This window comes from Felis catus, chromosome F1, assembly GCF_018350175.1.
Source record: "Felis catus isolate Fca126 chromosome F1, F.catus_Fca126_mat1.0, whole genome shotgun sequence".
Taxonomy (NCBI): Eukaryota; Metazoa; Chordata; class Mammalia; order Carnivora; family Felidae; genus Felis; species Felis catus.
The window spans coordinates 20735631-20763352 of record NC_058384.1 but is presented as its reverse complement, the minus strand read 5'-3'; the positions used below and the strand labels follow the sequence as shown (position 1 = coordinate 20763352).

Sequence of the window (27722 nt, the reverse complement as noted above, 5' to 3'; positions counted from 1 at the left end):
TTTATTTATTTATTTTTAAACGTTTATTTATTTTTGGGACAGAGAGAGACAGAGCATGAACGGGGGAGGGGCAGAGAGAGAGGGAGACACAGAGTCGGAAACAGGCTCCAGGCTCTGAGCCATCAGCCCAGAGCCCTACGCGGGGCTTGAACTCACGGACCGTGAGATCGTGACCTGGCTGAAGTCGGACGCTTAACCGACTGCGCCACCCAGGCGCCCCTCTCCATTTATTTTTTTTTTTTTATTTTTATTTTATTTATTTTTTTTTTCAACGTTTATTTATTTTTGGGACAGAGAGAGACAGAGCATGAACGGGGGAGGGTCAGAGAGAGGGAGACACAGAATCGGAAACAGGCTCCAGGCTCTGAGCCATCAGCCCAGAGCCCGACGCGGGGCTCAAACTCACGGACCGTGAGATCGTGACCTGGCTGAAGTCAGACGCTCAACCGACTGCGCCACCCAGGCGCCCCTCCATTTATTTTTTAAATTTACATCCAAGTTAGCATATAGTGCAACGATGATTTCAGGAGTAGATTCCTTAATGCCCCTTACCCATTTAGCCCACAACCCCTCCAGTAATCCTCTCTTTGTTCTCCATATTTAAGAGTCTCTTATGTTTTGTCCCCCTCCCTGTTTTTATATTATTTTTGTTTCTCTTCCCTTATGTTCATCTGTTTTGTCTCCTAAAGTCCTCATATGAGTGAAGTCATATTTGTCTTTCTCTGACTAATTTCACTTAGCATAATTCCACCCATGTAGTTGAAAATGGCAAGATCTCATTGTTTTTGATTGCCGAGTAATACTCCATTGTATATATATACCACACCTTTATCCATTCATCTGTTGATGGACATTTGGGCTCTTTCCACATTTCAGCTATTGTTGATAGTGCTGCTATAAACATTGGGTGCATGTGTCCCTTCGAAACAGCATCCTTGTACCCTTGGATAAATACCTAGTAGTGCAATTGCTGGGTCATAAGGTAGTTGTGTTTTTAATTTTTTGAGGAACCTCCATACTGTTTTCCAGAGTGGCCGCACCAGCTCGCATTCCCACCAACAGTGCAAAAGAGATCCTCTTTCTCTGCATCCTCACCAATATCTGTTGTTGCCTGAGTTGTTAGTGTTAGCCATTCTGACAGGAGTGAGGTGGTAGCTCACTGTGGTTTTGATTTGTATTTCCCTGATGATGAGTGATGTGGAGCAATTTTTCATACGTCGGTTGGCCATCTGGATGTCTTCTTTGAAGAAGTGTCTATTCATGTCTTTTGCCCATTTCTTCGCTGGATTATTTGTTTTTTGGATGTTGAGTTTGAAAAGTTCTTTATAGATTTTGGTTACTAACCCTTTATCTGATAGGTTGTTTGCAAATATCTTCTTCCATTCTGTCGGTTGCCTTGTAGTGTTGCTACAAGGCAACACTTGTTTCCTTTGCTGTGCGGAAGCTTTTTATTTTGATGAGGTCCCAATAGTTCATTTTTGCTTTGGTTTCCCTTGCCTCCGGAGACATGTTGAGTAGAAGTTGCCGCGGCCAAGGTCAAAGGTTTTTGCCTGCTTTTCTCCTTGAGGATTTTGATGGCTTCCTATCTTATTACATTTAGATCTTTCATCCATTTTGAGTTTATTTTTGTGTATGGTGTAAGAAAGTGGTCCAGGTTCATTTTTCTGCATGTCGCTGTCCAGTTTTCCCAGCACCACTTGCTGAAGAGACTGTCTTTTCTCCATTGGATATTCTTTCTTTCCTGCTTTGTCATAGATTAGTTGGCCGTATGTTTGTGGGTCCATTTCTGGGTTCTCTATTCTGTTCCGTTGATCTGAGTGTCTGTTTTTGTGCCACTTATTGTCTTTTTAATATCTGACAGACCTTGCAATAGTTGAGGATTTCACTTCAGCTTTACTTTTCTCATTTGCTGAAAATACTGTTAAAAATTAACCTTAAGCCGGGCGCGCCTGTAGTCCCAGCTACTCGGGAGGCTGAGGCAGGAGGATCGCTTGAGCCCAGGAGTTCTGGGCTGTAGTGCGCTATGCTGATCGGGTGTCCGCACTAAGTTCGGCATCAATATGGTGACCTCCCGGGAGCGGGGGACCACCAGGTTGCCTAAGGAGGGGTGAACCGGCCCAGGTCGGAAACGGAGCATGTCAAAAATTAACCTTAAATTGTGACATTTTGAATAATAAAAATTTTCCCTGAAACTCATTCAGTTTAAGTGAGCTGATTTGCTTATTTATTTTGGATCTGTACTTCATGTTTTAATGTTTGCAGAATGAAAGATTAGGCACCCCAGGTTGAAAATGATACTGTAGAAAGAATAGGAGGGCTGTTAAAAGGGAATTTTAATTATAGTGGCCTAGTCACTGATTGCTTGTGTATGTGTGTGGTGGTGGTGGGGGGGGGGGGTCTATACTCTTCCTGGGGCTCAAAGTCATGACCCTCAGATTAAGAGTTGCATGCTCCAGGTGCCTGGGTGGCTCAGTTGGTTAAGCAAGCATCTGACTCTTGATTTTGGCTCTGGTCATGATCTCATGGTTCCTGAGTTTGAGCCTAGCCTTGGGCTCTGCACTTTGGGATTCTTTTTCTGCCTCACCCTGACTTGCCCTCTCTCTCTCAAAATAAATAAACATTTTGAAAAAAGAGTTGCATGCTCTTTTGACTGAGCCAGCCAGGTGCCCACTGTTGTGGCCACCGATTCTTAAGGGAACTAAACTTTTCAAAAGAGATAAACTGTTACATTTTTGTTAATCTCCAAATCTGCAGAAGTTACAGATGCATAACTGTGACTCTTACAGCAAAATGACAAAATAAGTTGTGGTACAGATTCTCTTCTCACAGCCCAATTGACAGTAAGGTCCCAGGTAAATTATGAAGTCTGAAGTTCCTTATTTTATTGATTTATTTTTTAAGTTTATTTTTGAAAGAAAAAGGATACAAGCAGGGCTGGTAGAGAGAGAGACAGAGACAGAACCTGAAGCAGACTCCAGGCTCTGAGTTGTCAGTACAGATCCCGCCTGGGGCTCAAACTCACAAACTGCGGGATCATGACCTGAGCTGAAGTCAGACGCCTAACCGAGTGAGCCACCAGGCTCCCCAGTCTGAAGTTCCTTCTTATTTAAAAAAAATTTTTTTTTCAACATTTATTTATTTTTGGGACAGAGAGATACAGAGCGTGAACAGGGGAGGGGCAGAGAGAGAGGGAGACACAGAATCGGAAACAGGCTCCAGGCTCTGAGCCATCAGCCCAGAGCCCGACGCGGGGCTCGAACTCACTGACCGCGAGATCGTGACCTGGCTGAAGTCGGACGCTTAACCGACTGCGCCACCCAGGCGCCCCTGAAGTTCCTTCTTAAATGTCTTCAGCATGCTTAAAAAGAAGGCAAAAGCCAAACAACAGAAAAACCAGCGTCTTGCCCCCTCTAACCTCCTTTCAGTGTTGTTTTTTTTTTTTTCCTCATGTTCATTCTTTAATCGGGAATGATGATAATTATATTTGCCTAGTTTTAGAGTTTATGAAGACATTTTATGTCCTTTATCTCATTTGAACTTTACAGCTACTCTGAAATAGGTGGGAGCAGGTATTGATCTTCCCATTTTACAGATGATGAAGAGTTAAAAGAATTAAGTGACTTCCTAAGGTCAAGTAGCAGTGAAGTTATGGGATTGAAACTCAAGCTTTTGCCTCCAAATCTTTGTTCTAGTGTAGAGATTTAGAGAACATGTGTTTTAGAATTAGAATTGGATTAGTTTTATGTCTGACATTAGTAAAGTGTTTACAGCTCCCAACCTATAAAATTATATACTAAGTACTCAATAAGTAGCAGTGGGGTTATTTACCTGGAGATGGTTGTAGAGATTATATGAGTTGTGTGTGAAAATGTTTGTTTTGTAACCCATGTAAAACACTGCTCTTGTCTTTTTTTTTTTTTTTTTTTTTTTTTGCTCTTGTCATCTTGAGGGTATGCTAAAGTATAGAATTGTCTTACCATTTATATCTTAAGTCTCTGTGTTCTCTCTGTAAGTTCCTTCCCCCCCCCCAATGTTTTTTGATTATTAAAGAACTTTCAGAAAGCATCAAAAAGGGAAATTTTGGGGACCTGAAGTCACATTAGGCCTTCCTTTTTCTGAAAATAAATGTTATCCTCTTCCCCTCCACACCGCCTCCCCCCCCCATTTGAATGTAGTTCACACACAACTTTGAATTAGTTTCAGGTGTACAACATAGTGATTCAACAATTTTAAACATTATGCTCTGCTCCCCACAAGTGTAGCTACCATCTGTCACCATGCAGTACTATTGTGATACCAGTGAATATATTCCCTATGCTGTGTTTTTTATTCCTGTGACTTATTCACTGCAAACTGGAAGTCTGGCTCTCCCACTGTCCTTCACTCATTTTGCTCATCCCTCCTCCTACTTCCCTCTGTTCTGGCAATATCAGTTCTCTGTTTATAGGTGTGATTCTACTTTTTGTTCATTTTTTTGTTTTTTAGGTTCCACATATAAGTGAAATCATATGGTATTTGTTTGACTTCTTTCACTTAGCATAATACCTGCTAGGTCTGTCCTTGTTGTTGCAAATGACAAGATCTCCTCTTTTTTTTTATGGGCGAATAATATTCTGTTGTTTGTGTATGTGTGTGTAATGTATATATGTATACATCCGTATACACCCCACATATTTATCCATTAATTTATTGATGGACACTTATATTGCTTCTATTTCTTGGCTATTGTAAATAATGCTGCAGTAAACATAGGGGTGCATATATATTTTTGAATTAGTGTTTTAAATGTTACCCTCTTAGAATGATTTGTCTTAGAGGTTGGTTCTCAGAGGACCCACAGTCCATGGTTCTTTTTCACTCACTCTTTTCATAGGGTTGACGTTTTTTCTTCAGAGAAATTGAACCAGAAACACAGGCCAATGCAAATGTAACGTTTAGGTAGACATCTCCTAAGCTGGCACAGTTGTTTGCTGGTTAATATTTAATGACTTATCATAATGCAGCCTCCTTCATCTGATATCCTTTGAGACTTTTTTGTGCCTCTCTGTATTATTTTTACCTCTGGTTATAAAGTTTCTTATTAAAAGCATGTTTTAGTAGGACTTTTATATTGATTTTGTGAGTCATATGGGCTTTTTGTCATATACATGAAATTTCAAAATACTTAAGAATGTTAACCTCATTAATATTAATAGGTTTCTTCTGGAATAGGTAAATTTGGAGTTTCACTAGATTCTTCACCAAATTATATAAACAGATGTTCACAAACTTTAGTTTGCAGAGTTTGTGAAAACACAGGTTGCTGGGTCCCATCCCCACTGGTTCTGATTCAGGTCTGAGGTGGGGTTTAAGAATTTGCATTTCTGACAAATTTCCAGTTGTTGCTGACGCTGCTGGTTGAGGGCCACACTTTAAGAACTGTGAGAACACTTTGGGTAATGTGAGATTAAGAAGAGTAATGGATCAGCGTTATTCAAAGATTGTCAGTTGAGTCAGAAAACATAATGTATTGACTCTGTTTTACTTAAAACTGGTTCAAAAGACCATTTGTTCCAAGTCGAGTGTCCACATGCAGGTGTCCACTGTCTTTTACCATCTTTTGGTGGCAGGAAGAGAAGTCTTTTTGCTTTGGCCTTAACTTTTTTTAATCTCGGAGAGTTCATAGTTTAGAGGTCTGTTAAGAGATGCACTTTTGAAAGAACCTAGTGTGTGAGGGGAAAAGAGAGGTAGGGCTAGGGTTTTGCTGACAGATATAGGGCAGGCCTCAGTTACTGGAAGAAGTGGTGAAGAAATAGTTGCCATCTATTGAGTGAGGTGTGCCAGGCATGTTCTAGGCACTTAATATCTGTTTTTTCATTTAAACCCATAAAACCCTACTTGCCCAATTGAAAAATATTAGAGACCAAAGAAATTGTGTGTGTGTGTGTGTGTGCGCGCGCGCATACAGAGATTTTTAGGCTTTTAAATCTCTCTTGAGACCAGTGATGCGGTTTTCAGAATGGTAGGCAAGAGTTGATCTGTATACTCTGTGGCTGTGGATTGAGACTTGGATATTGTCTAACAAAGGGAGCAGTAGGCACTCATGCTATTTGGAATCTCATGGCAATGTTGAACTACTGTCCTAACTTCTAGACTTAGTGTTATTAATATTTCATCCTTAAAATTTATATTTTATATAATTTAACATATAAGTATATTAATAAATACATGTCTTATATATTTGTATAATTTTATACTTTCACCCTCTGATAGATGACAGCTCTCTTCTCTTGGCTTTTTAGAAATGAAGATTTAACAGGTATCAGTGGTAGCCTATTAAAGGATGAATGCATTAAGCCCTGTTTCTCTATGAATGTGGAAAAGAGTATAAAATATTAGTCACATATACTCTGATATTTATAGTGGATTTAATTAAACCATACTGGTAGAAGTTCTTTAAAAAAACTACCAACTGACAATATTGTATACCAATTGCATAAATATTTGTGTAGATGACTCTTAGGTTCTAAGATACTAGGTTGTAAGAATTAATTCTTCTGCCACATAGTAGATGTCCTTGAGTAATTGTGGAATAATTTTTCTTATTCTACATTCTTTTATATATTTTTATAACAGTCATTGTCAATGAAAAACATTTTAAATGACAGTATGTCTAATTAGTAATAATTTTACTGATAAAACTATGTAGGTAACTATTTTTTTCTCTGTATCCAGATATACCCCTAGATATATAGAATATCCACATGTAAGAGCTACTACACTAGGGTGTTTGAGTGTAAACAAATAATTTTAGGGGTGTATTATCTTACAAAATGTTAATGTTAAAAATGAAGTTCTCCAGTGTTGTGGTATTGGAATATATATAGCCACTTAAAGTCATATATTAAAAATTTTTTTTTAATGTTTATTATTTGTTTTTGAGAGAGATACAGAGTGTGAGCAGGGAAGGGGCAGAGAGAGAGAGGGACACACAGAATCCGAAGCAACTCCAGGCTCCTGTTAGCGCAGAGCCCAATGCAGGGCTTGAAGTCATGTACTGTGAGATCATGACCTGAGCCAAAGTCGGATGCTCAACAGACTGAGCCACCTAGGCACCCCTAAAGTCATATATTTTGTTTATAGTTGGAATATGCAATTTATAAGGAGACTTTTTTTTTTCCTTTGTAGGTAATATGGCAGAATTAAGAAAAAAATTTAATCCTCCAGAGTACTTTCTGTTTCTTTACTCAATTATTCTATGGTAATTGCCTATGTTAATGACTCAATTGTTAGGTATTATTTAGAACTGCTGCCCAAAAGAATGATGTTGCTTAAAAAGATGTTGATGAACATCCTAATGAAAAAAAACTATAAAACTAGTTTTGTGTGTCTGCATGTACGGAAGTGTGATGTTTTGCACAATAACTCTTAGCTACTAATCGCTGCCTTTTGGGATTGGGTGCATGATTTCAGTATATAAATTTATGGTTATAACACTAATTAGAACAGTTTCTCCATAGTGTTTGTGCTTGAACTTCCACTCAAATTCATAGGTTGATACACATTAAATATAATACTATGCCAACTTTAATATTGGTTGCTAAAAACCTAGGAACCTATATTAAGCTCTCCCCCGCCCCTTTGCTTCATGTTGTGAATGTGCTGAGTCTCTGGTGGTGGGACTGCTGGCTTCTCCACAGTGAACTCTGCCAGTATTGGTTTTTGATCCAGCAGAACACAAAGCTCAGCAGGCCCAGGCGATTTATATTTCCTGGTTTGCTTTCCAAGGAGAGGGAGGGTTTAGAAACCTTTCACTTGATGTGGTCAAGGTCAAAGAAAATGATCTGTGGCTTAATATATTATGCAGTATGTACACATACAATTTGTTAACATGTTCCTCTCTCTACGCTAATTCCAGCAAATTAAAATAACAATATTGAGCCAGGACTAAAGATTGCTACTTAGCATTTTGTGGTTCTAGATAATTACTAAGACAACATTTTCCTAAAACTAGCAGTACTAACAGGCACAGTTAGTATCACCCATCTGTTTCTTATAGGAAAGAAAGGATACATGAAGGCTTTTGTATGTGTATAACAAAACACACAAGCTTTCTTTTATTAATTTTGAAATTTGTATTTTTTAATTGTATAAAAATTTATGAAGAGATCTCAATGTAAAAAAAAAAAAGTCAGTACAGAAGCATATAGACAAGACGTGAAAGTCCCCTTTGATATTCCTGCCCATGAGCCTATATTCCCTTGTTGGAGGTAACTAATGTTTATGATTTGATGTGTATTTTCCCAGAACTTTCTATATATTTATATATATATGAGTATATGTATTAATAGTTCTCTTGTTATTATAAATAGCATTGTACTATGTGAATTTTTTTCTCCCAAATTTGTTTTTTGTACTTAGTGTATCTGGAAGACCCTTCTATACCAAATGTATAGATTTCTTATTCTTTTCTGTTTTTTTAAATGGTTTTTAAAATTTTTTCAAGTTTATTTATTGATTTATTTATTTATTTAGAGACAGACAGAGAGAGAGAGAGAGAGAGAGAGAGAGCGAGCAGAGGAGGGGCAGACAGAGAAGAGGGAATAGAGAGTCCCAAGCAGACTCTGTGTTTGCTGTCGGTGCAGAACCCAGTGGTGAGGCTCGAACTCCCGAATTGTGAGATCGTGGCCTGAGCTGAAATCAAGAGTCGGGCACTTAATCGACTGAACCACCCAGGCACCCCTTTCTCATTCTTTTCAACAGCTCTATTGTGTTTCATGCTTCAGATATATCTATTAAGCATTTCATTTGGATATTAACCATTTTTTTTATTGAGGAATATTTGTTTACAAGATTATCAAAGATTTCCTTTTTTCTTTTGGTATTTTTTCCCTATTACCAAATTGAACCTATGTAAAATATTCATTCATTCATTCACTGATGGTTGGAACCAATTTAATTTTCCATTGTGGAGCCCAAGGTGAGGCTTGTTCTCACGACCCTGGGATTATGACCTGAGCCAAAATCGAGTCGGATGCTCAACTGACTTAGCCACTCAGGCGCCCCAGTAATTTTTCCTTTAATTCTCTTCTAGGTAGGCAGTTATAATTTTTACATTAGTTATCTTCCTACCAACATTTTTATTCTCTTAAAAAATTTTTTTTTAAGTTTATTTAAAAAATTTTCTAAGTTTATTTATTTTGAGAGACAGCGTGAACAGGGGAAGGGTAGAGGTGGGGGGGAGAGAGAGAGAGAGAGAGAGAGAGAGCGAGAGAGGGAAAGAAAGAGAAAGAATCCCAAGCAACCTCTGCACCGTCAGCACAGAGCCGGAAGCAGGGCTCAATCTCCCAAAACTGTGAAATCATCATGACCTCAGCCGAAACCGAGGGTCGGACACTTAACCAACTGAGCCACCTGGGTGCCCTGTAAAGTTTTTTTTAATTTTGATGGGGGGGGGGGGTACAGAGAGAGGGAGAGACAGAATCCCAAGCAGGCTTTGTGCTGTCAGAGCAGAGCCCAACGTGGGGCTCAAACTCCCTAACCACGAGATCATGACCCAAGCTGAAATCAGGAGTTGGATGCTTAACCATCCCAGCCACGCATGTGCTCCCTGCCCATTTTTTAATAGAATTTTTTGTACTATTGGTTTGTATAAAATTCTTCTTCTTAAAGCTAAAGAACTTGATAGGTCTTTGAGAAGTCTGTCTTAAAGGATTATTTCTGAATTTTTTCATAATGTACCACTTGTATCTTTGGATTTTGGTTTTCTTGCTAGTTTAGGAAGTTTTGACTATTTTCCTGGCTTTCACATTATTTGTCTTCTCTATTTCCTCTGATGTCCTTATATTTACATATTAGCATTCATTGATCTTTTTTCTATACCTCACCATTTTTATTATAAAATTTCAGTGAATTTCTGATTTTATTTGCTAATTTATTTCAGATTTAATAGTGTTGAACTATTACATTACTGTAGTTGAATCTTTTACATTAGCAGTTTTCTGTGAGTGATATGTATGAGTAGGACTCTTGGTTAAAAGTAGAGACTCCAGATTATGTAATCTATAGAAAATATTTATGGGGATAGTGGAGGCTCAAGGACAGGAATGCAGCTAGGCTGGCCTAGACAAAAGACAGGGAAGGTTGCTAGAAACTCAGGAAATATTTATTTTTTGTCTTTTGTTTTGGCTGTTTGCTCACGTGATTCTTCTCTCTTAGACATTCAATTCATATCATACTTCCCATTATTTTTTAATGTCTTTTCTGATCAAGAGAATGGTTTATAGTAAACTTTCATTTCTTAGTTCCAAATTCTCAGGACAGTCATTGTGATTGATGCTCAGATCACCTATAACAGGGTTTCTCAGGCTCCATAATATTGACATTTTAGGCTGGATGTTTTTTTGTTGTGGGGTTGGTATGTGCCTTGTAGGATGTTTAGGGGCATTTCTTGCTCCTACTAACTAAATGGTGACAACCAAAAAACTAACTAGTTGTGACAACCAAAAAATGTCTGTAGATAGTGCCAGTTTCTTCTTGGGGGTAGAATTACCCCTGGTTGAGAACCAGTGACCTAGAATGTGTTTGGCTGTTCGGGGCATACCATTGTGTGAGAAGGACTTTTTAGGAGAGGCATTGTGAGCTAGATAGGTACTCAAGACTCCTGATAAATATTTTTATGGTTTTTTTTGGTAGTAATTTTAAATTAAGTGCTGTTTTCCATTATTGTTAGGCATTCCTTTTAAAAATATTTTTAAAGTATTTGGCATGAACATGTTTCTTGTTAAAATCTTCAATTGGGGGACACCTGGGTGGCTCAGTTGGTTAAGTGTCTCTCTGACTCTTGGCTTCAGCTCAGGTCACGATCCTGTGAGTTTGTGAGTTCGAGCCTTGAGGCAGTCTCTGTGCTGACAATGCAGAGCCTGTTTGGGATTCTCTCTCTCCCCCTCTCTTTCTGCCCCTACCCCGCTCATGATCTCTCTCTCGCTTTCTTTCCCCCTCTCTCTCTCGCAAAATAATAAAAAAGTCAATCTTCAACTGGAGTTGTAGAACTTGCCATTTTTGGCCATTTCTCTGAATCTCAATTTCTCAATCTCCTGCTGATGTGTTTTTCTTTTCCGTGAGAGTGTGTGTATATATATGAGGGTGTTGGTTGTTACAAGATAAAATTTATGATTTTGGTAGCCAGACAGACATAGGTATGAACATTTAGAACTGGGAGAGACCTGGGTGCCTGGGTGGCTCTGTAGGTTGAGCATCTGACTTCGGCTCAGGTCATGATGTCATGGTCTGTGAGTTCGGGCCCCGTGTCAGGCTTGTGCTGACAGCTCAGAGCCTGGAGCCTGCTTCGGATTCTGTGTCTCCCTCTCTCTCTGCCCCTCCCCCACTCAAGCTCTGTCTCTCTCTCTCTCTCTGTCAAAAATAAATAAACTTTAAAAAAAAAATTTAGAACTGGGAGAGACCTTAGAAATCCTGTATTCTAATACACTTGGTTTACAGGTGGGTAAACTATGCTTCGAGAGATGAAACAAGTTGATTGTGGACACATAGCTTAGCAGTAGAGCACAGAAAGATTCAGGTCTAACTTATTTTTCTAGGTTTAATTTCTAGTTATCTTTTGTTGGCACTTAGTTTTTGCTTTTGATATTATTATTTATATAATATTTAGCATTTGTATGCCAAACTCTGCTGTAAGAATCTCATTTAATCTTAATCCAGTAAATGATGAAAACGGGTCTCAAAATAAGGCATGTCTAACCCGAAAAGTTATGCTCTTAACCATTTTGCCTTAACACTAGCATAGTAGCATTGGGAGAGAATCAGGTGCTTGTGTGCCAGACACTGTATTCTGCTGTGTCACTTAATCCTCCAACAACCCTGAGGAAAAAAAAAATAATCCAATTAAAAATGGGCAGAAGACATGAACAGACATTTCTCCAAAGACATCCAGATGGCCAACAGACACGTGAAAAGATGCTCAACATCACTCATCAGGGAGATACAAATCAAGACCACAATTAGATATCACCTCACACTGTCAGAGTGGCTAAAATCAAAAACACAAGAAACAAGTGTTGGTGAAGATGTGGAGAAAAAAAAATTCTCATGCACTAATTGTGGGAATACAAACTGGTGCAGCTACTGTGGAAAACTGCATGGAAGTTCCTCAAAAAGGTAAAACTAGAACTACCCAATGATCCAGTAATTGCATTACCAGGTATTTACCCAAAGAATACAAAAGCACTAATTCAAAGGAATATACACACCCCTATGCTTATTGAAGCATTATTTACAATAGCCAAATTATGGAAGCAGCCCAAGTGTCCATCAATAGATGAATGGATAAAAAAGGTGTGGGTTGTGTTTGCGCACACACACACACAGAATGGAATATTATTCAGCCATAAAAAAGAAACGAAGTCTTGCCATTTGCAACCACAGAGATGGAGCTAGAGAGTATTATGCTAAGTGAAATAAGTCAGTCAGACAAAGAGAAATAGCATATGATGTCACACATAAGTGGACTTTAAGATTAACAAATGAACAGAGGGGGGGAAAAAAAAACAAATCAAGAAACAGACTCTTAACTATAGAGAACAAACTGATGGTTACCAGAGGGGCATTGGTAGGGGGGATGGTGAATTGAGTGATTGGGATTAAAGAGTACACTTATCATGATGGGCCCTGAGTAATGTGTAGAGTTGTGGAATCACTATATTGTACATCTGAAAGTAATATAACTAACACTGTATGTTAGCTAGAATTATGTATACTGGAATTGAAAAACAATAAAAAATAAGTATGCAATGCATGGAAAAAAAACCCTGAGAGCTATACATACTTAATAGTTTTAGCTATGATGAAGATGATATTTAGTTGAGTTAGAGAGGTTAAGTCTCCTTTAAGACCACAGAGCTAGTAGGAAGCAGAGCTTGGGTTATGTTTTATGGTTTTCCCAATCTCTGTTGCACCTAGCAGGAGATATCCTGTACTCATGCTCCACTGTCTTCCTAAAGCCCTCATGATAATGTAATAAAAAGAAAAAGAAAATATAATAAGTATAATTCACTTTAATAAATATTAATAAATATTACTATTTTGCTCATTTTGTGACTAACCTTTATGTACTGTTTTTATTTCTCAGGTATTTTTTGGAATTGAATTTGAAAGAAATAACAAAAGAAAGCTAGATAATTACTATTAGCAGGAAAATATTTCTTTAAAAAGTTTATATTTAAGAAGGGTACCTGGCTGGCTCAGTTGGAAGAGCATGTGACTCTTGGACTCAGAGTTATGAGTTTGAGCCCCACATTGGGTGTAGAGGTTACTTAAAATAAATACGTTAAAGTTATATGAAATATTGATCTGCCAAGAATGAGATTGTGTTTGCTCTCTCATCTTGATGTAAACAGTTGTTTTATACTTGGAATTCTTGAAGCATTTGGGTTTTCTAGTTGAGTGTTTTCAATTTTAAACATCTGTCAGAGCTGCAACCATTTATAAGTATGCAGTTAATAGCATAGGATTCTGGTGTTAAACTATGTGGGTTTAGAGCCTAGATTAAATTTGTGATTTTAGTATCTTGACATAGGTATGAAAAATTTAGAACTGTAAGAGACCTTAGAAATTAAGTATTTCTGGGCAAGTTACTTCTTTTCTGTGTGTTTCTTCATCTGTGAGATAGTCATGCTAACAGTGCATACCTTAAAGAGTTGTGAAAATTAATTATTACATGTAAAATTCCCAGAGAGTGTATAGTGGATGATAAAAGTGTTCAAAAGGTGATTGATAAGTAACAGAGCGATAGAAAAAAGGGATAGAAAAGCAACTTAAAAAAAATAGAGAACATTTTTATTAATATATTTAAGTTTCAAAAGTTCTAAATATATTTAGTATTTAAATATATTGTATTTACGCTTGTTCTGTGCCTAGCTTCAATGACCAGATTTCATTGCTTCTGGATATATAGATAAGCATAATGTGTAGTTTTATTCTGTTTTGATACAATTATTACTTACATTCTACTGGACTTTTTTTTTTTCCGATTGGATATTTCTAGCACTTAGGTAAATCATAATCTTTCCTCTTTCACAAAGGCACTTGGAAATCAAACTAAAGTACTTTCCTGTTTATCTACTATGTAGATAGAAAAGCTAGCTGAAGGTGCTGTAAGAAAAAAAGAAATGGCGAACCGATGGAGCTAACTCCACAAGGTGGTGGAAAGGAGCGTTGTATGTGTGTATGCTGGTGATCATGACACTCCATAGATAGGAATCATCGTACAGCTGGGCCTTAGGGAAACTGGAGCTGGTAAGCAATTAGAAATTAAGACTGAATGCTCCGTCTTTCTCTTTCAGAGGCTGTAAGGTTTTGGCATCTTTTTTTGCTGTGTACATCTGTTCGGTTTTCCTTTCTTCCAGCTGGCTTTCTCAGTTTTAGCTTGTATATGGAACATAATGGCTGTTCAGCTTCTCTTTATCATGAAAAGTCAGTGTATTCTTTTGGTATATATCCCTGTTGCTAAATGGCTCAGTCTTTCTCTCTTAAAATTTAAATCATTTGTCTATTTATTGAATGGTCAGTAACTTTACATAGTTTAAAATTCATATGGTACAGAAGTGTTTCTGCCACTTCCTTTCCCCTGGCCACTCAGATTTTGGCAATCCATTCACCAGTTTCTTGTGTCTACTTAAGAGATACATAGAGTGTGTGTGTGTGCACGCGCATGCGCTATATATCTCCCCAGTCCTGTTTTTTTTTTTTTTTTTTAAGACCCATCGAAGCATATTATATGCACTGTTTTTTCACCTTGCCCTTTTCACTTAATTTAGCTTGGAAATTCCTCATGCTAGTAAATAAAGAACTTGCCTTTTTAAAAATTTTATTGATTTATTATTTTATTTTATTTATTTTATTTTTTTTTTTTGAGACAGAGAGAGACAGAGCAGGGCAGAAGCAGAGAGAAGAGAGAGAGGGAGATACAGAATCCGAAGCAGGCTCCAGGCTCTGATCTGTCAGCACAGAGCCCGACGCGGGGCTTAAACTCTCAGACCGTGAGATCATGACCTGAGCCAAAGTCAGATGCTTAACCGACTGAGCGACCCAGGAGCCCCATTTTTTTTTTTTTTTTTTTTTTAATGCATAGCATTTCATTGTGGGGATGAATTCTATAATTAGGTTGTTTTCAAACAGTGAAAAACCTTGTTTCATTTCAAACGTTTCATTCGTATTCAAACATATATGTAGTATAGGATAAATGCCCTAAATTGGACTTGATGATAAGAAAGGATATAGGGATTTCAAATAACTATTTGTTGAATAAATGTCTTTTATTCACCTTTTTGTATACTAAAATCTTGTATATGTTTAATTCTATTTGAGTTTTTTGTTCTGATTTACCTAAGTATGCGCTGGTATCATGCTGTTTTAATTTTGGTACTTTTTATAATGTGCAGGATAGCATGGTGGTTAAGAATATGGACTTGTGCTAAACTGCCTTGCTTTGAAATCTTTTCTGTACCACTTTCTCAGCCGTATGACCTTTGCCAAGTTGCTTAAAATGTCTGTAATTTAGTGTCCTCATTTGTAAATTGGAGATGGTAACACCTATCCAATAAAGTTGTTAGGAAGATTAAGTGAGTTTATTTATATAAAGTGTTTAGAACAGTGTTTAATGTTTAATTAATGTTATAGTTGTTGTATTAGTTTATTGTTGCTGCTATCCAGTAGGGCTAGTTCTTCATTATTCTTTATTTTCAGAATATTCCTGGCTATTCTTGCTTGCCTATTTTTTTACATTAACTTTACGGTCAGTTGGTCTGTCTGGTTAGGGTAGAGTAGGTTATGGGTTGGTAACAATAGCCCCCTCCCCATCTCAGTGGAATAACACATTAAAGGTTTGTCACTCACACTACATGTTCAGAGTGGATCATTTGTGTGTATGTTGGAGGGGCTTGGCAGGAGGTGCGAGAGGGGCTGTGCCCATCTTTTGTCATCAGGAACCCAAAACTGATAGTCTTCGACTATATAATGTTGGCAGATGCCATTGCAGGGGGAAATGGAATGAGAAATCAAGTACTAGTGGAAACTTTAAAAGTTGGAAGAGACATACATCACTTCTGCTTATTTTTTATTGGCCAAAGCAAGTTGTATGGCCTCAAATCATGACAAGGGGATGGGAAAGGTGCAGTTTTGCCATGCGCCTAGAAAGGCAGCTAGGAATATTTGATGGAGAGTAGTAATGACTACCATGGTTGGCTCTACTGTTTTGCTATATATTAATTCTGTGTTCTGTGTAACACACTAATCCCCCCCCCCCCATCCCCTGTGCCCACCCTTAGCCCAAATTTCTTTCTAGTAACTGTGTTGAGTTCAAATTCTAGAATCTCTGAGTGATGTTCAGAGTCTGTTCAATTCAGAGGAGATTCATCTTGGTCCAGACAGCTGTGAGTGAAACAGGTCAATTAGCTGGCCTATTAAAAGCATCCTATTAATATTTTCTCAGACTCCTTGGTGGGTGGTATGAGTGGAAATGTAAAGGGAACTTGTGCTTTTAACACTACACACTGTCTATATTATTTGAATTTCTTTTTTACAGTGAGCATGTATTTTGTAGAGAGATGTTAACACAACCTACCGTAAAAGGATTCTCTTATTTCAAATTGATAATATTTAAATCATGTATAATAAGTGGTATGGCCCGACCTGGAATGTAACTTAAGACTAACCCACTGTGCTTTCTAGTATACCAAGATGCTTCTTTTAATGCAGGGGCTTCTGTGTACAGCTTTCTAAAAACAGTGTAAGTGTAGTTTTTTGTTATTTGCAATGAACATTAAAAAAAAACAAACTTTACTTTGAAGAGGATGATCTTTGGGAAAATAACAGAAATGAAGAATGATCTAAAAGTTACCTTAAGGACCTCAGTGAGAAGCTGCGTGATCTCTACTAACAGGATAATAGTGTGACAAAACTGGTTTCTCACTTGAAGATCTTTCCTGGAATATTTAGCTTTATTTCTTTTTGACTGACTTTTAAGGGACAGCTTACAAAGCCACAGGAGACTGACCAAGTGTAATAGGTTTGTATTTTATATTATTATTTGTCCAAGTATAGCATGTTTATTAAAAATAAATCCCTTCCTTCATCTTTTAAACTAGAAAAAAGGAAAAAAAAGCTGTATATTTAGTACTCCTTCCTTTATTTCTTCAAAGGGAAAGGAAAAATAATTTTTTGTTATTACAAAGCATATATTTCATTACAGGTTAAAAAAAAGAACATTAAAAAAGTAGAAAAAAAACAAACCCCAAAAGCCACCTTCCTCTTTGGAGAATCATTAAAGTTTTGGTGTATATCCTTTTAAACCCTCTTTTATGCATATAGTTTATATTCTTAACCAAAACATATACAAAGCTTACATGCAATTTTTTGTTACTTTCTTCACTTTACATTTGACCCTTGAACAATGTGGGGGTTAGGGGTACCAATCGCCCTACAGTTGAAAATCCATGTATAACTTTTGACTTCCCCAAAACTTAACTTCTAATAGCCTACTGTTGACCGGAAGCCTTACTGATTTGAGATAACACTGATGGACCTAGAGGGTGTTGTGCTAAGTGAAATAAGTCAGACTGAGAAAGATAAATATCATATTATTTGACTCAGTGTGGAATCTAAAAACCAAAAGAAATGAACAGACAAGAAGCAGAATCAGACCTATAAATACAGAGAACAATCTCATGGTTGCCAGAGCGGAGGGGAGATGGGAGGATTGTCAGAATGGGTGAGGGGGAGTGGGAGGTACTGCTCTCAGCTATGGAATGAATAATTACTGGAATAGAAGGCACAGCATAGAGAATATAGTCAGTGGTATTGTAATAGCATTACATGGTGACAAGTGGTAGCTGCACTTGTGAGCGCAGCATAAGGTGTAGACTTGTAAGATCACTGTGTTGTGCACCTGAGACTAACATTGTGCTCCAACTATACTCAAAAAATTAAGGAAAATATATTTATAGTACTGTTCTGTATTTATTGGAAAGAATCCACATATAAGTGCATCTATGCAGTTCAATCCCATGTGGTTCAAGGGTCAACTGTATATATTTTGAACCTTATAAATCTTAAAGGAGAAAGGGTTTTTTGGGCCCTCTTTTTAGGACTTTTGTATTTACTTCTCTATTTAACATCCACACTTTTGTCGTACAATTTTTGTTGTTTTTTCCTGTTTCCTCAGTTAAGTTCCTTGGAGGCTTCTGTATTCTTCATTCTGCTGAGCTCATATTTTTATTTAAGGACAGGACGTACATTAATAGAAGAGATTGTAGGGAAACAAGTAGAAGACATTTCAGCAAGATCAATCGCTAATTCACTTAGAGTCCAGCATTGTTCAATTTGATGGCATAAACAAATAAGTACAAATTTGCCTACATATATTTAAAATCCTTTCCTTTTTTTTTTAAGCCGGAGTAGAATATTCCTGTGATTACAGTTTTTTACATGACCCTTTGAACAGAACATACTTAGTCTGAAGCATTAACTCTTTTGAAGATGAAATGTGGAGGAGGACAGCAAGGTTATATTCCGTTCCTTTTAAATGTCATGAGTTGTTTAATTTCTTTTAAGAAGAAGGAAGAGTGGGTTTACTGCTAGTTTTTAGGTGGTGATTTAAAAAAGACTATCCTTCCCACAATGTTAACAGCTAATTTGTAAATGTGCGTATTAACTGGTAATACGTAGAAATCTTAGGGGACTGAGGCCTACTTAAAACTTTTTTAAAAGATATTAACAGTTACTGATTCTGTTACAGAATAGATGATCAATAATATGTATTAAATTGCATCAAATGATGTATATGCCATTGTGCTAAGATTATTTTTTGTTGTCTTTAAATCTTAAAAGGATTTTTTCCCCCCACAGGTATTCTCCCAAAGGATAGAATTTTTTTTTTTTATTAAAAAAAATTTTTTTTTTTTAACATTTATTTTTGAGACAGAGACAGAGCATGAACGGGGCAGGGTCAGAGAGAGGGAGACACAGAATCTGAAATAGGCTCCAGGCTCTGAGCTTTGAGCACAGAGCCTGACGCGGGGCTCGAACCCACGGATCGTGAGATCATGACCTGAGCTGAAGTCAGCCGCTTAACCGACTGAGCCACCCAGGCGCCCCCCAGAGGATAGAATTTAAGCATACCATAGCGTGTGGCTTTTAAAACTTGGGCATAAGTAGCTGATAAGTTAGAAAAAACGTAAAATCTCAGAAAAGGAAATCTTGATTAAAATGATGAGAAATGGGGACCCATTTTGTATAGCAAATACAGATTGCTAAAAACAAAATGTTATTTCTAAAGGGAGCATCTCAGTTGTGCAGAAAAGAGTTACCTAGTGGGCTTGAGACTGTTACCTTAGAATGGCCTGCTTAATGGGGTTGGCTCTTGGCTGATATTTGGGAACTTGGGTTTCAGGAGGGTACCCACCATTCCCACAACAGTGGCTCACTGTGCCTAAACTGTTTGTACAACGTGGTTTATGTGAAACACCTGCTTTCCATCTAGCAATCTGGAATTTTGGTACATGGTAGGCAGAGGGTACCTGCCTAACCAGCTCCCGAGAAAAACCTTGCCAAATCTCTAATGAGCTTACTCGTACACAACATTTTATGCATGTTGTTTTAATTCATTGGTAGAGGAATTAAGTGTGTCCTGTGTGACTACCCTGGGAAAAGACTTTTTGGAAGGGTACGTCTGATTTCCTCTAGACTTTACCCCATCTGCCTTTTCTTTTTGCTGCTTTTGCTTTGTATCCTTTTGCTTTAATAATGAGTATGACAATGTAGAGAGTCCTCTGAATCTGCCTAGTGAATCATCGAAGCTGGGGGTGGAATGGGACCACCCCTCCTCAACACAACAGTGGATTGAATACATTTATAACTGGAGTCACCATGCTCATATAAAACCGGTAGACGCAGAAGTACCCAATAGGTAGATGACATTTTTTAGTTTAAGTTGTGTCTAAATTGGATAGTAGATTGAACAAGTGAAACTAAAAGTGAGTTTGGGGTCTGTGAGGAAAGGGAAAAAAACTCTGAATTTGTGACTGAGAAACTTCTCTCTAAGGTTCTGTTTTTGTGAAACTGGATCTTGGTGTCGGGCAGTGTGCTAAGGTTCTGTACTGTATGGAACTATGTTATGCTGAGCGGAGAACTGAAAATGGTACAGATGGGACTCCAGAATACACTGTGATGGAGAAGGACACGGTTTTGGAACTTAGGAAGATTTGGGTTAGAATTCCGGTTTCGGGGCACCTGGGTGGCTTAGTCGGTTAAGTGTCCAACTTTGGCTCAAGTCATGATCTCACAGTATGTGAATTCAAGCCCTGAGTCAGGCTCTGTGCTGACAGCTCAGAGCCTGGAGCCTGCTTCACATTCTGTGTCTCCCTGTCTCTCTCTCTGCTCCTTCCCCACTTGCACTCTTGTCTCTCTCTCTGTCTCTCTCAAAAATAAATAATAAACATTAAGAAAAAAAGAATTCCTGTTTAACTGTGATTGAGCTTATTTTATTTCCTCATTATAAAATGAGGATAATACCTGCTGTATGGGGTAATTTGAGAATTAAATAAGATAATATATATAAAGTTTCTGCCATTATGTCTTATGCTTGATGACTAAAAAATTATTAGTATTTCTTTTTCTGCTCTTCAAGATATAAAGAGATTGGAGAAGTTTAAAGGGGAAAAAGAGAAGGTGAAGTTTGTGTTTCTCTTTTTATTGGTTTGACGTGAGATTGTGTAGGAAGGTTAGGAAAGAAGAGGAAGTTTTAGACGTTTAGAAGTTTAAAGGTTAGAGCATTAAGTTTTGGAAAATGGAATTTTAAATTTATCTTTAAAATTGCCCAGCGGAACTTTTCCTGATTTATTTTAAGAGCTATGAATATTTTAACTAAGAATACTGGGTGATGAGCACCAGGTAATGTATTAAACTATGAAATTACCGTATTATACACATGAAACTAATATAATGTTAACTAAGTGAAATTAAAATAAAAACTTTAAAAAAAGCCCTAAGAATATTGAAAGAACAAAATCAAGAAGGAGGTGCGGGGCATAGAACCTTTATGAATGTTTTCCATACCTTCTGGTGAGGTTGTCATGAATTAGCTGACAGGTTTGTGTTTTAGTAACTGACCACATCTAACATCTATTCTTTTATCATGAATACTTCCAGGTAATGGACAACTTGAATTAATTTATGGGCATTTTATCTAATTAGAATTTTTAGAATCAGTGTTTAGAAAGATAGTGGATTTTATTTTTATTTTTAATGTTTACTTATTTTGAGAGCACGTCTCTCTCTGTCTCACACACGCACACACGCACACACATGCACACACACACACACACATGTAAGAGCAGAGGAGGGACAGAGAGAAAGAGGGAAAGAGAGATTCCTAAGCAGGCTCTGCACTGTCAGTGCAGAACCCAACACAGGGCTCGATCCCATGAACTTTGAGATCATGATCTGAGTCGAAATCAGGAGTTGGGCACCTAACTGACTGAGCCACCCACCCATCCCCAGTATAATGGCATTTTAATTTTTTTTTTCAACGTTTTTTTATTTATTTTTGGGACAGAGAGAGACAGAGCATGAACGGGGGAGGGGCAGAGAGAGAGGGAGACACAGAATCGGAAACAGGCTCCAGGCTCCGAGCCATCAGCCCAGAGCCCGACGCGGGGCTCGAACTCACAGACCGCGAGATCGTGACCTGGCTGAAGTCGGACGCTTAACTGATTGCGCCACCCAGACGCCCCTATAATGGCATTTTAAAACAGAATTGTGTAATTCTGGTGTGTGTGTGTGTTTGTGTGTGTGTGTGTGTGTGTGTGTGTGTGTGTGTGTGTGTTTAAAAATAATTTTTAGAGGTGCCTTGCTGGCTCGATAGAGCATGTGACTCTTGATATCAGGGTTGTGAGCTCAAGCCCCATGTTAGTGGGTATAGAGTTTACTTTAAAAATAATTTAAAAATGGCACCTGCGTGGCTCAGTCGGTTAAGCGTCTGACTCTTGGTTTTGGCTCAGGTCTTTCTCATGATTTCATGAGTTCGAACCCTGCATCGGGCTCTGTGCTGACAGGACAGAGCCAGCTTGGGATTCTCTCTCTCTCTCCTTCTCTGCCCCTCCCCTACTCACACTGTCTCTGTCTCTCTCAAAATAAACTCTAAAAAAAATAATTAAAAATAAAATATCTTTTATTTTGAAAGTTTCAAGATTATAGAACAGTTGCAAGAAAAACATTAAGAATCTCATTTGCTCTTTGCCCAGATTCCCCCATCGTTAATATTTTGCCTCATTTGTTTTATCATATTTCCTTCCTCTCCTTCTCTCCCTCCACCTCTCCTTCTCTCCTTAACCAGAGTGTGAACCAAAATCATCTCTAGAACATTAAAAAAAAAAAATGTTGCTACTGAACCAAATAGGTATATTCTGAAGAAAAAAACACCCTCCCTTGGGATTTGGATATGCACATCAGGTGAAGAATTACAGATGGTCTCTGACTTATGATGGTTTGACTTAGAATTTTTCATCTTCACCATGGTGCAAAAGCGATACCATTCAATAGAAACCATACTGTGAATTTTGAATTCGATACGCAATATGATACTTTTGTGATGCTGGGCGGTGGCAGTGAGCCACAGGGTTCTATCAGCGATATGGCACAAGGGTAAGCAGTTGATACACACACAGCCATCTGTACCCATACAACCAGTCTGTTTTTCACTTTCAGTATGTTATTCAATGAATTACGTGAGTTATTCAGTACTTTATTATAAAATAGGCTTTGTGTTTGATGATTTTTTTCTAACTGTAGCTAAAGTAAAGTAAGTGTTCTGAGCACCTTTAAGGTAGGCTAGGCTAAGCTACGATGTTTAGTAGGTTAAGTGTATTAAGTGCATTTTCATTTTACAATATTTCTACTTAACAGTGGGTTTATTGGGACGTAACCCCATTGCAGTTGAGAAGAGGTGTAGTTCATTATAACATGAGGAGAGTTTATTCTCTTTTCGTGAGCGCATAGGGGCCCTTAGAGTCATAGTAGGCTAAATTGCACAGCTGTGAGGTCTATCCGATTTAGTGTTCAGCCTTTTCAGTACATTATTTTATTATCCTCTGGGTTTCATTATTGCTATTGAGAAGTTAGTTGTCAGTGTAATTATCCTTCTTCGACACGGTCTGTTATTTCTATGTACCGGTTTTACCAATCTTTTTGTCTTTAGTACTCTGCATTTTCACTACAAAGTATCTAGGTGTAGATTTCTTCCTGTTTATCCAGTAGTGATTATTTGTGCTTCCTGAAACTTCAGTTCTGGAAAAGTCTCAACAATTATATCTTCAAATATTACCTCTTTCCCGTCTTCTCTGCTCTTGAACATTGTTTAGACATATGTTGGACCTTTTGTTCTGTCCTCATGTTGCTTAACTGCTGTTCCGTGTTTTCATTTGCCATATGACTGTGCTACATTTTGTGTGTTTCTTTAGTGTGGTCTTTAGCTGGTCTAATCTGCTGTTTAATCTATCAAATTAACTTCTAATTTCAGTTGCTATATTTTTCATTTCTGCATGTTCCATTTGATTCTCTTTAAAATGTCTGGTCTTTTTTAAAAAAATTGTGAAATACACAGAATATAAAATTTACCATTTTAACCATTTAAAAATATACGGTTGAGGGGTGCCTGGGTGACTCAGTTAAGTGTCTGACTTTGGCTCAGGTCATGATCTCTTGGTTTGTGAGTTCGAGCCCTGCATCAGGCTCTGTGATGACAGCTTGGAGAATGGAGCCTGCTTTGGATTCTGTGTGTTTCTCTTTCTCCCTACCCCGCTTCTATGCTCGCTCTCTCTCTCTCAAAAATAAACATTAAAAATAAATAAAAATATATACTTGAGTGGCATTAGTGTATTCACATTGTATATCCATCACCACCATCCATCCCCAGAACTCTTTTCGTCTTGTAAAACTGAAACCCTGTACCTATTAAACAAACTAGTTCCCCATTTCCCCTTCCCCTGGCAACCATCATTCTACTTTCTGTCTCTATGAATTTGACGACACTAAGTACCTCATATAAGTGGAATTCTAGAGTATTTGTCTATTTATGATTGGCTTATTCCATTTAACATGACCTCAAGGTTCATCTATGTTGTAGCTTATGACAGAATTTCCTTCCTTTTTAAGGCTGAATGATATTTCATTGTATGTGTGTACCACATTTTATTTACTCATCTGTCAATGGACCATTTGGGTTACTTCCACATTTTGACTATTGTGAATAATGTTGCTATGAACTTACGTTACACAGATATCTCTTTGAGCCCTGCTTTAATTTCTTTGGGGTATATATCCAGAAGTGGAATTATTGGGTCATATGGCAATTCTCTTTTAATCTTTTGAGGAACTGCCATACTTTTTTCTATAGTGGCTGCACCATTTTACATTCCTACCATTAGTGCACAAGGATTCCAATTTTACCACATCCTCATTAACACTTATTTTTTGTTTTTTCGATGGTAGCTTGGTGGGTGGGAGGTGGTATCTGATTGTGGGATTGATTTCCATTTCCCTGATGACTAGCGATGTTGAGCATCTCTGCATGTGCTTGTTGGCCATTTGTACATCCAGTTTGGAGAAATGTCTATTCAAATCCCTTGCCCATCTTTGAATTGGATTTATTTTGTTGTTGTTGGTCTTTTTAAGTAGTATCTGTTTCATTTACTATCATTATTCCCTTTTTTTCTTTTTTTTAGAGTTTATTTTGAGAGAGAATGAGAATGAGCATGAGGGGGAGGGGCAGAGAGAGGGAATCCCAGACAGGGTCTGTACTGTGAGAGGGGCTCGATGCCACAGACTGTAAGACCACGACCTGAGCCAAAATCAAGAGTCAGGTGCTAACCCACTGAGCCACCCAGGTGCCCCTCTCTTTTTTCTTTAAACATATTAAATACAATATATTTATTGGTGAGTAACTAGTTACCCTGAAGTTTAACAGCTTAAAATAACCAGTATTCATAATCTCACATGATTTCTCAGTGTAAGAAATCTGGAAGTTTCAGGGTGCCTGGGTGGGTCAGTCGGTTAAGCCTTTGACTGATTTCAGCTAGGTCATGATCTCATGGTCCATGAGTTTGAGCTCCATCTTGGGCTCTGCACTGGTAGTACGGAGTCTGCTTGAGATTCTCTCCCTCTTTCTCTCTCTGCCCCTCCTCTGTGTGTGTGTGCGCGCGCGCGCGTGCTCTCTCTCTCTCTCAAAAATAAATAAACATGAAAAAAAATGAAATCCGGAAGTTTCTTATCTCAGTGATTGTGGCTCAGGGTGGCTTGGGAGGTTCCACTGAACCTGCCAACTGGAGCTGCAGTCATCTGAAGGCTTGTCTGGGGATGGAAGATCTGTTTTCAGGATGGTTGCCAGTGGGAGGTCTCAGTTTCTTGTCACATGGATCCCTCTGATAGCACTGTTTGAGTACCCTCACGATATGGCAGCTGGCTTCCCCCAGAGCAAATAATTCTAGAGAGAGAGTGAACAGAATGCCACAGTACCTTTTAGGACCTAATCCCTAAGTCACACAAGTTTTCTTCCACCTTATTCTTTTTGTGAGAAGCAAGTCGCTAATTCTACTCACAGGGTAGGGAATTAACCTCTACCGCTTGAAGGGAGGGATATCAAAGAATTTGACAATAAAGTAGAACTACTCTAGTACTGTGTTACTGCTAGTAATAAAGGGATTTTTAACATCGAAACAAAACTGAAGAATAATCTTAGATGGCAGAAGCACTATCTCGGACCAGTTTAATGGGGCCACTAATAGCATTTACATGGTGGCTGGTATTATTAAAAGGTGGTTTATACAGGTATCACTTATTTGTCACAACAACCCGGTAAGATCATAGAACTCTGTAAATAACCCGGTGATAAAATGAGCAGACATTTCTTAAATAAATCAGTAAAAATTGAGGTACATAATGCCATTAGAAGCAGAATAGTAGAATTGTACCTAGTTGGGGAAGTTAGTGTTGATTTAGTTGGGATTTGAAGGATGGGTAGGAATTAAATGGGTCAGTGGATAGGAGTGCGAAGAGTGTTTTAGATAGGGGGAACAGAAGGTGTTCTGTTCAGATGGTGTGGATGGAAGAAACAGGGTAGCATTGTTTTCAATGTGTTCAAGTATGATTGAGAAGATTTTGTATACTTTGTATTCTTCAGTAGATTTTGCTTGATTGCAAAACGTGAAATAGTCATTATTTTGTTTTCATTTGTGTATAGGGTGTTGATGCCTTAAAAATGGTTTTTTAGTCATTCTTCATATTCCACATGTTGTCAGAAATTATATGGTATGTTGGGGCATCTGGGTGGCTCAGTTAAGTGTTCAACTCCTGGTTTCGGCTCAGGTCATGATCGCACAGTTCGTGGGTTCCGGCTGCGCTGACATTGTGGGATCTGCTTGGGATTCTCCCTCCCTCTCTGTCTGCCTCTCTTCTGCTTGTGTGTGCATGTGCTCTCTTTCAAGATAAATAAACAAAAAAAGAAAAGAAAAGAAATTACATAATATGTAAAAGAATCATTTTCAGGCCCTTTGCATAGTTTCTCAAATTCATTTTTGGCAGCTCCTGGCTCTTTAGGAAGCACTCTACTTAATATTCATAATTTCATTGTTGACATTTAGATCAGTGAGGTAGTTTGAGTAATTTCCATAATGACTTCCCTTATTTTAAATTATATCATCAGGATATTATTAAAGAAGATTGGAAAATACATACTTTTTGGGTTAGTATTGTTAGTGAATCTATTAAGATCTGAGACTTAACAAAGTTCAACTTAATAAGCACAAAAACCTGTTCCTTACCAGTCCACTAGGGGATACTCCAGTACTTAGAAAATCCACTTGCCACTATATGTAGTTTAAAAATTATCTCCCACTTAAATAAAATTACTACTCCCAATTGCTTACATGAAAAAAAGACTTTTAGGTCTGGTTTGATCTATTAATTTGACAATAATAGTCACGTGTGGAAGAACTTGCAGCATTTTTTTCAGCTTTTTAAAGGTATAGTTGACAAATTGGAATTGTATACAGTTGATTAGAACATCAGGTTGTATGTTTATATTTTGATGTATGCTGACAGATACCTGATGTTTTGATATACATATGCAACATAATGTTTTGATACATGTATATGTTGTGAAGTGAATACAATCAAGCTAATCAACATTTTCTTTTTTTGGTATGGGAAAAACTCTTAAGATCTACTCTCAGCAGATTTCAGGTACACAACACTATTATTAACTGTAGTCACCATGCTGTTCATTAGATCTCCAGAATTCATCTTGCCTGACCAGCATCTCTTCATTTCCTCTTCCTCCCCAGCACAACCATCATTCTACACTCTCTCTGAGTTTGACTATTTTAGACTCCACAAATAAAGGAGGTCATGGGATTTGCTGCATTTTTAAAGTGTGGAAATTCACAGTGTGATTTTTTTTTGGCCAGTTTTTCTGACGGTAATGCCTTAAGCTTATTTATGTGAGCGTGTTAGAAAAACTGGTTATTTTTGTTTCTTAGTATGGGAAAGTAAGGATTCCCATTTATTTTCTCAGTTGTGTTTTTCCTTGGAAAGTCAGAGAGGCTGATATATGGTTTGAGTTTGTTAAAATTTTCTCCATTGTATCATGTGTGTTCTTTTAGACCTTTAACTTCGAAATA

General features: G+C 37.8%; 1 protein-coding gene and 1 long non-coding RNA gene across 5 annotated transcripts in view; both read left to right on the top strand.

Moving 5' to 3' along the window:
- ABL2 (ABL proto-oncogene 2, non-receptor tyrosine kinase) overlaps positions 1–27722 on the top strand; it is a 108712-nt gene that overhangs the window by 4189 nt on the left and 76801 nt on the right. The gene's annotated exons all lie outside the window — the stretch shown is intronic.
- LOC123382793 lies at positions 1783–13251 on the top strand. Its single transcript, XR_006591758.1, has 3 exons — positions 1783–2137; positions 8587–8589; positions 13240–13251. It is a non-coding gene; the product is annotated as an uncharacterized LOC123382793 (long non-coding RNA).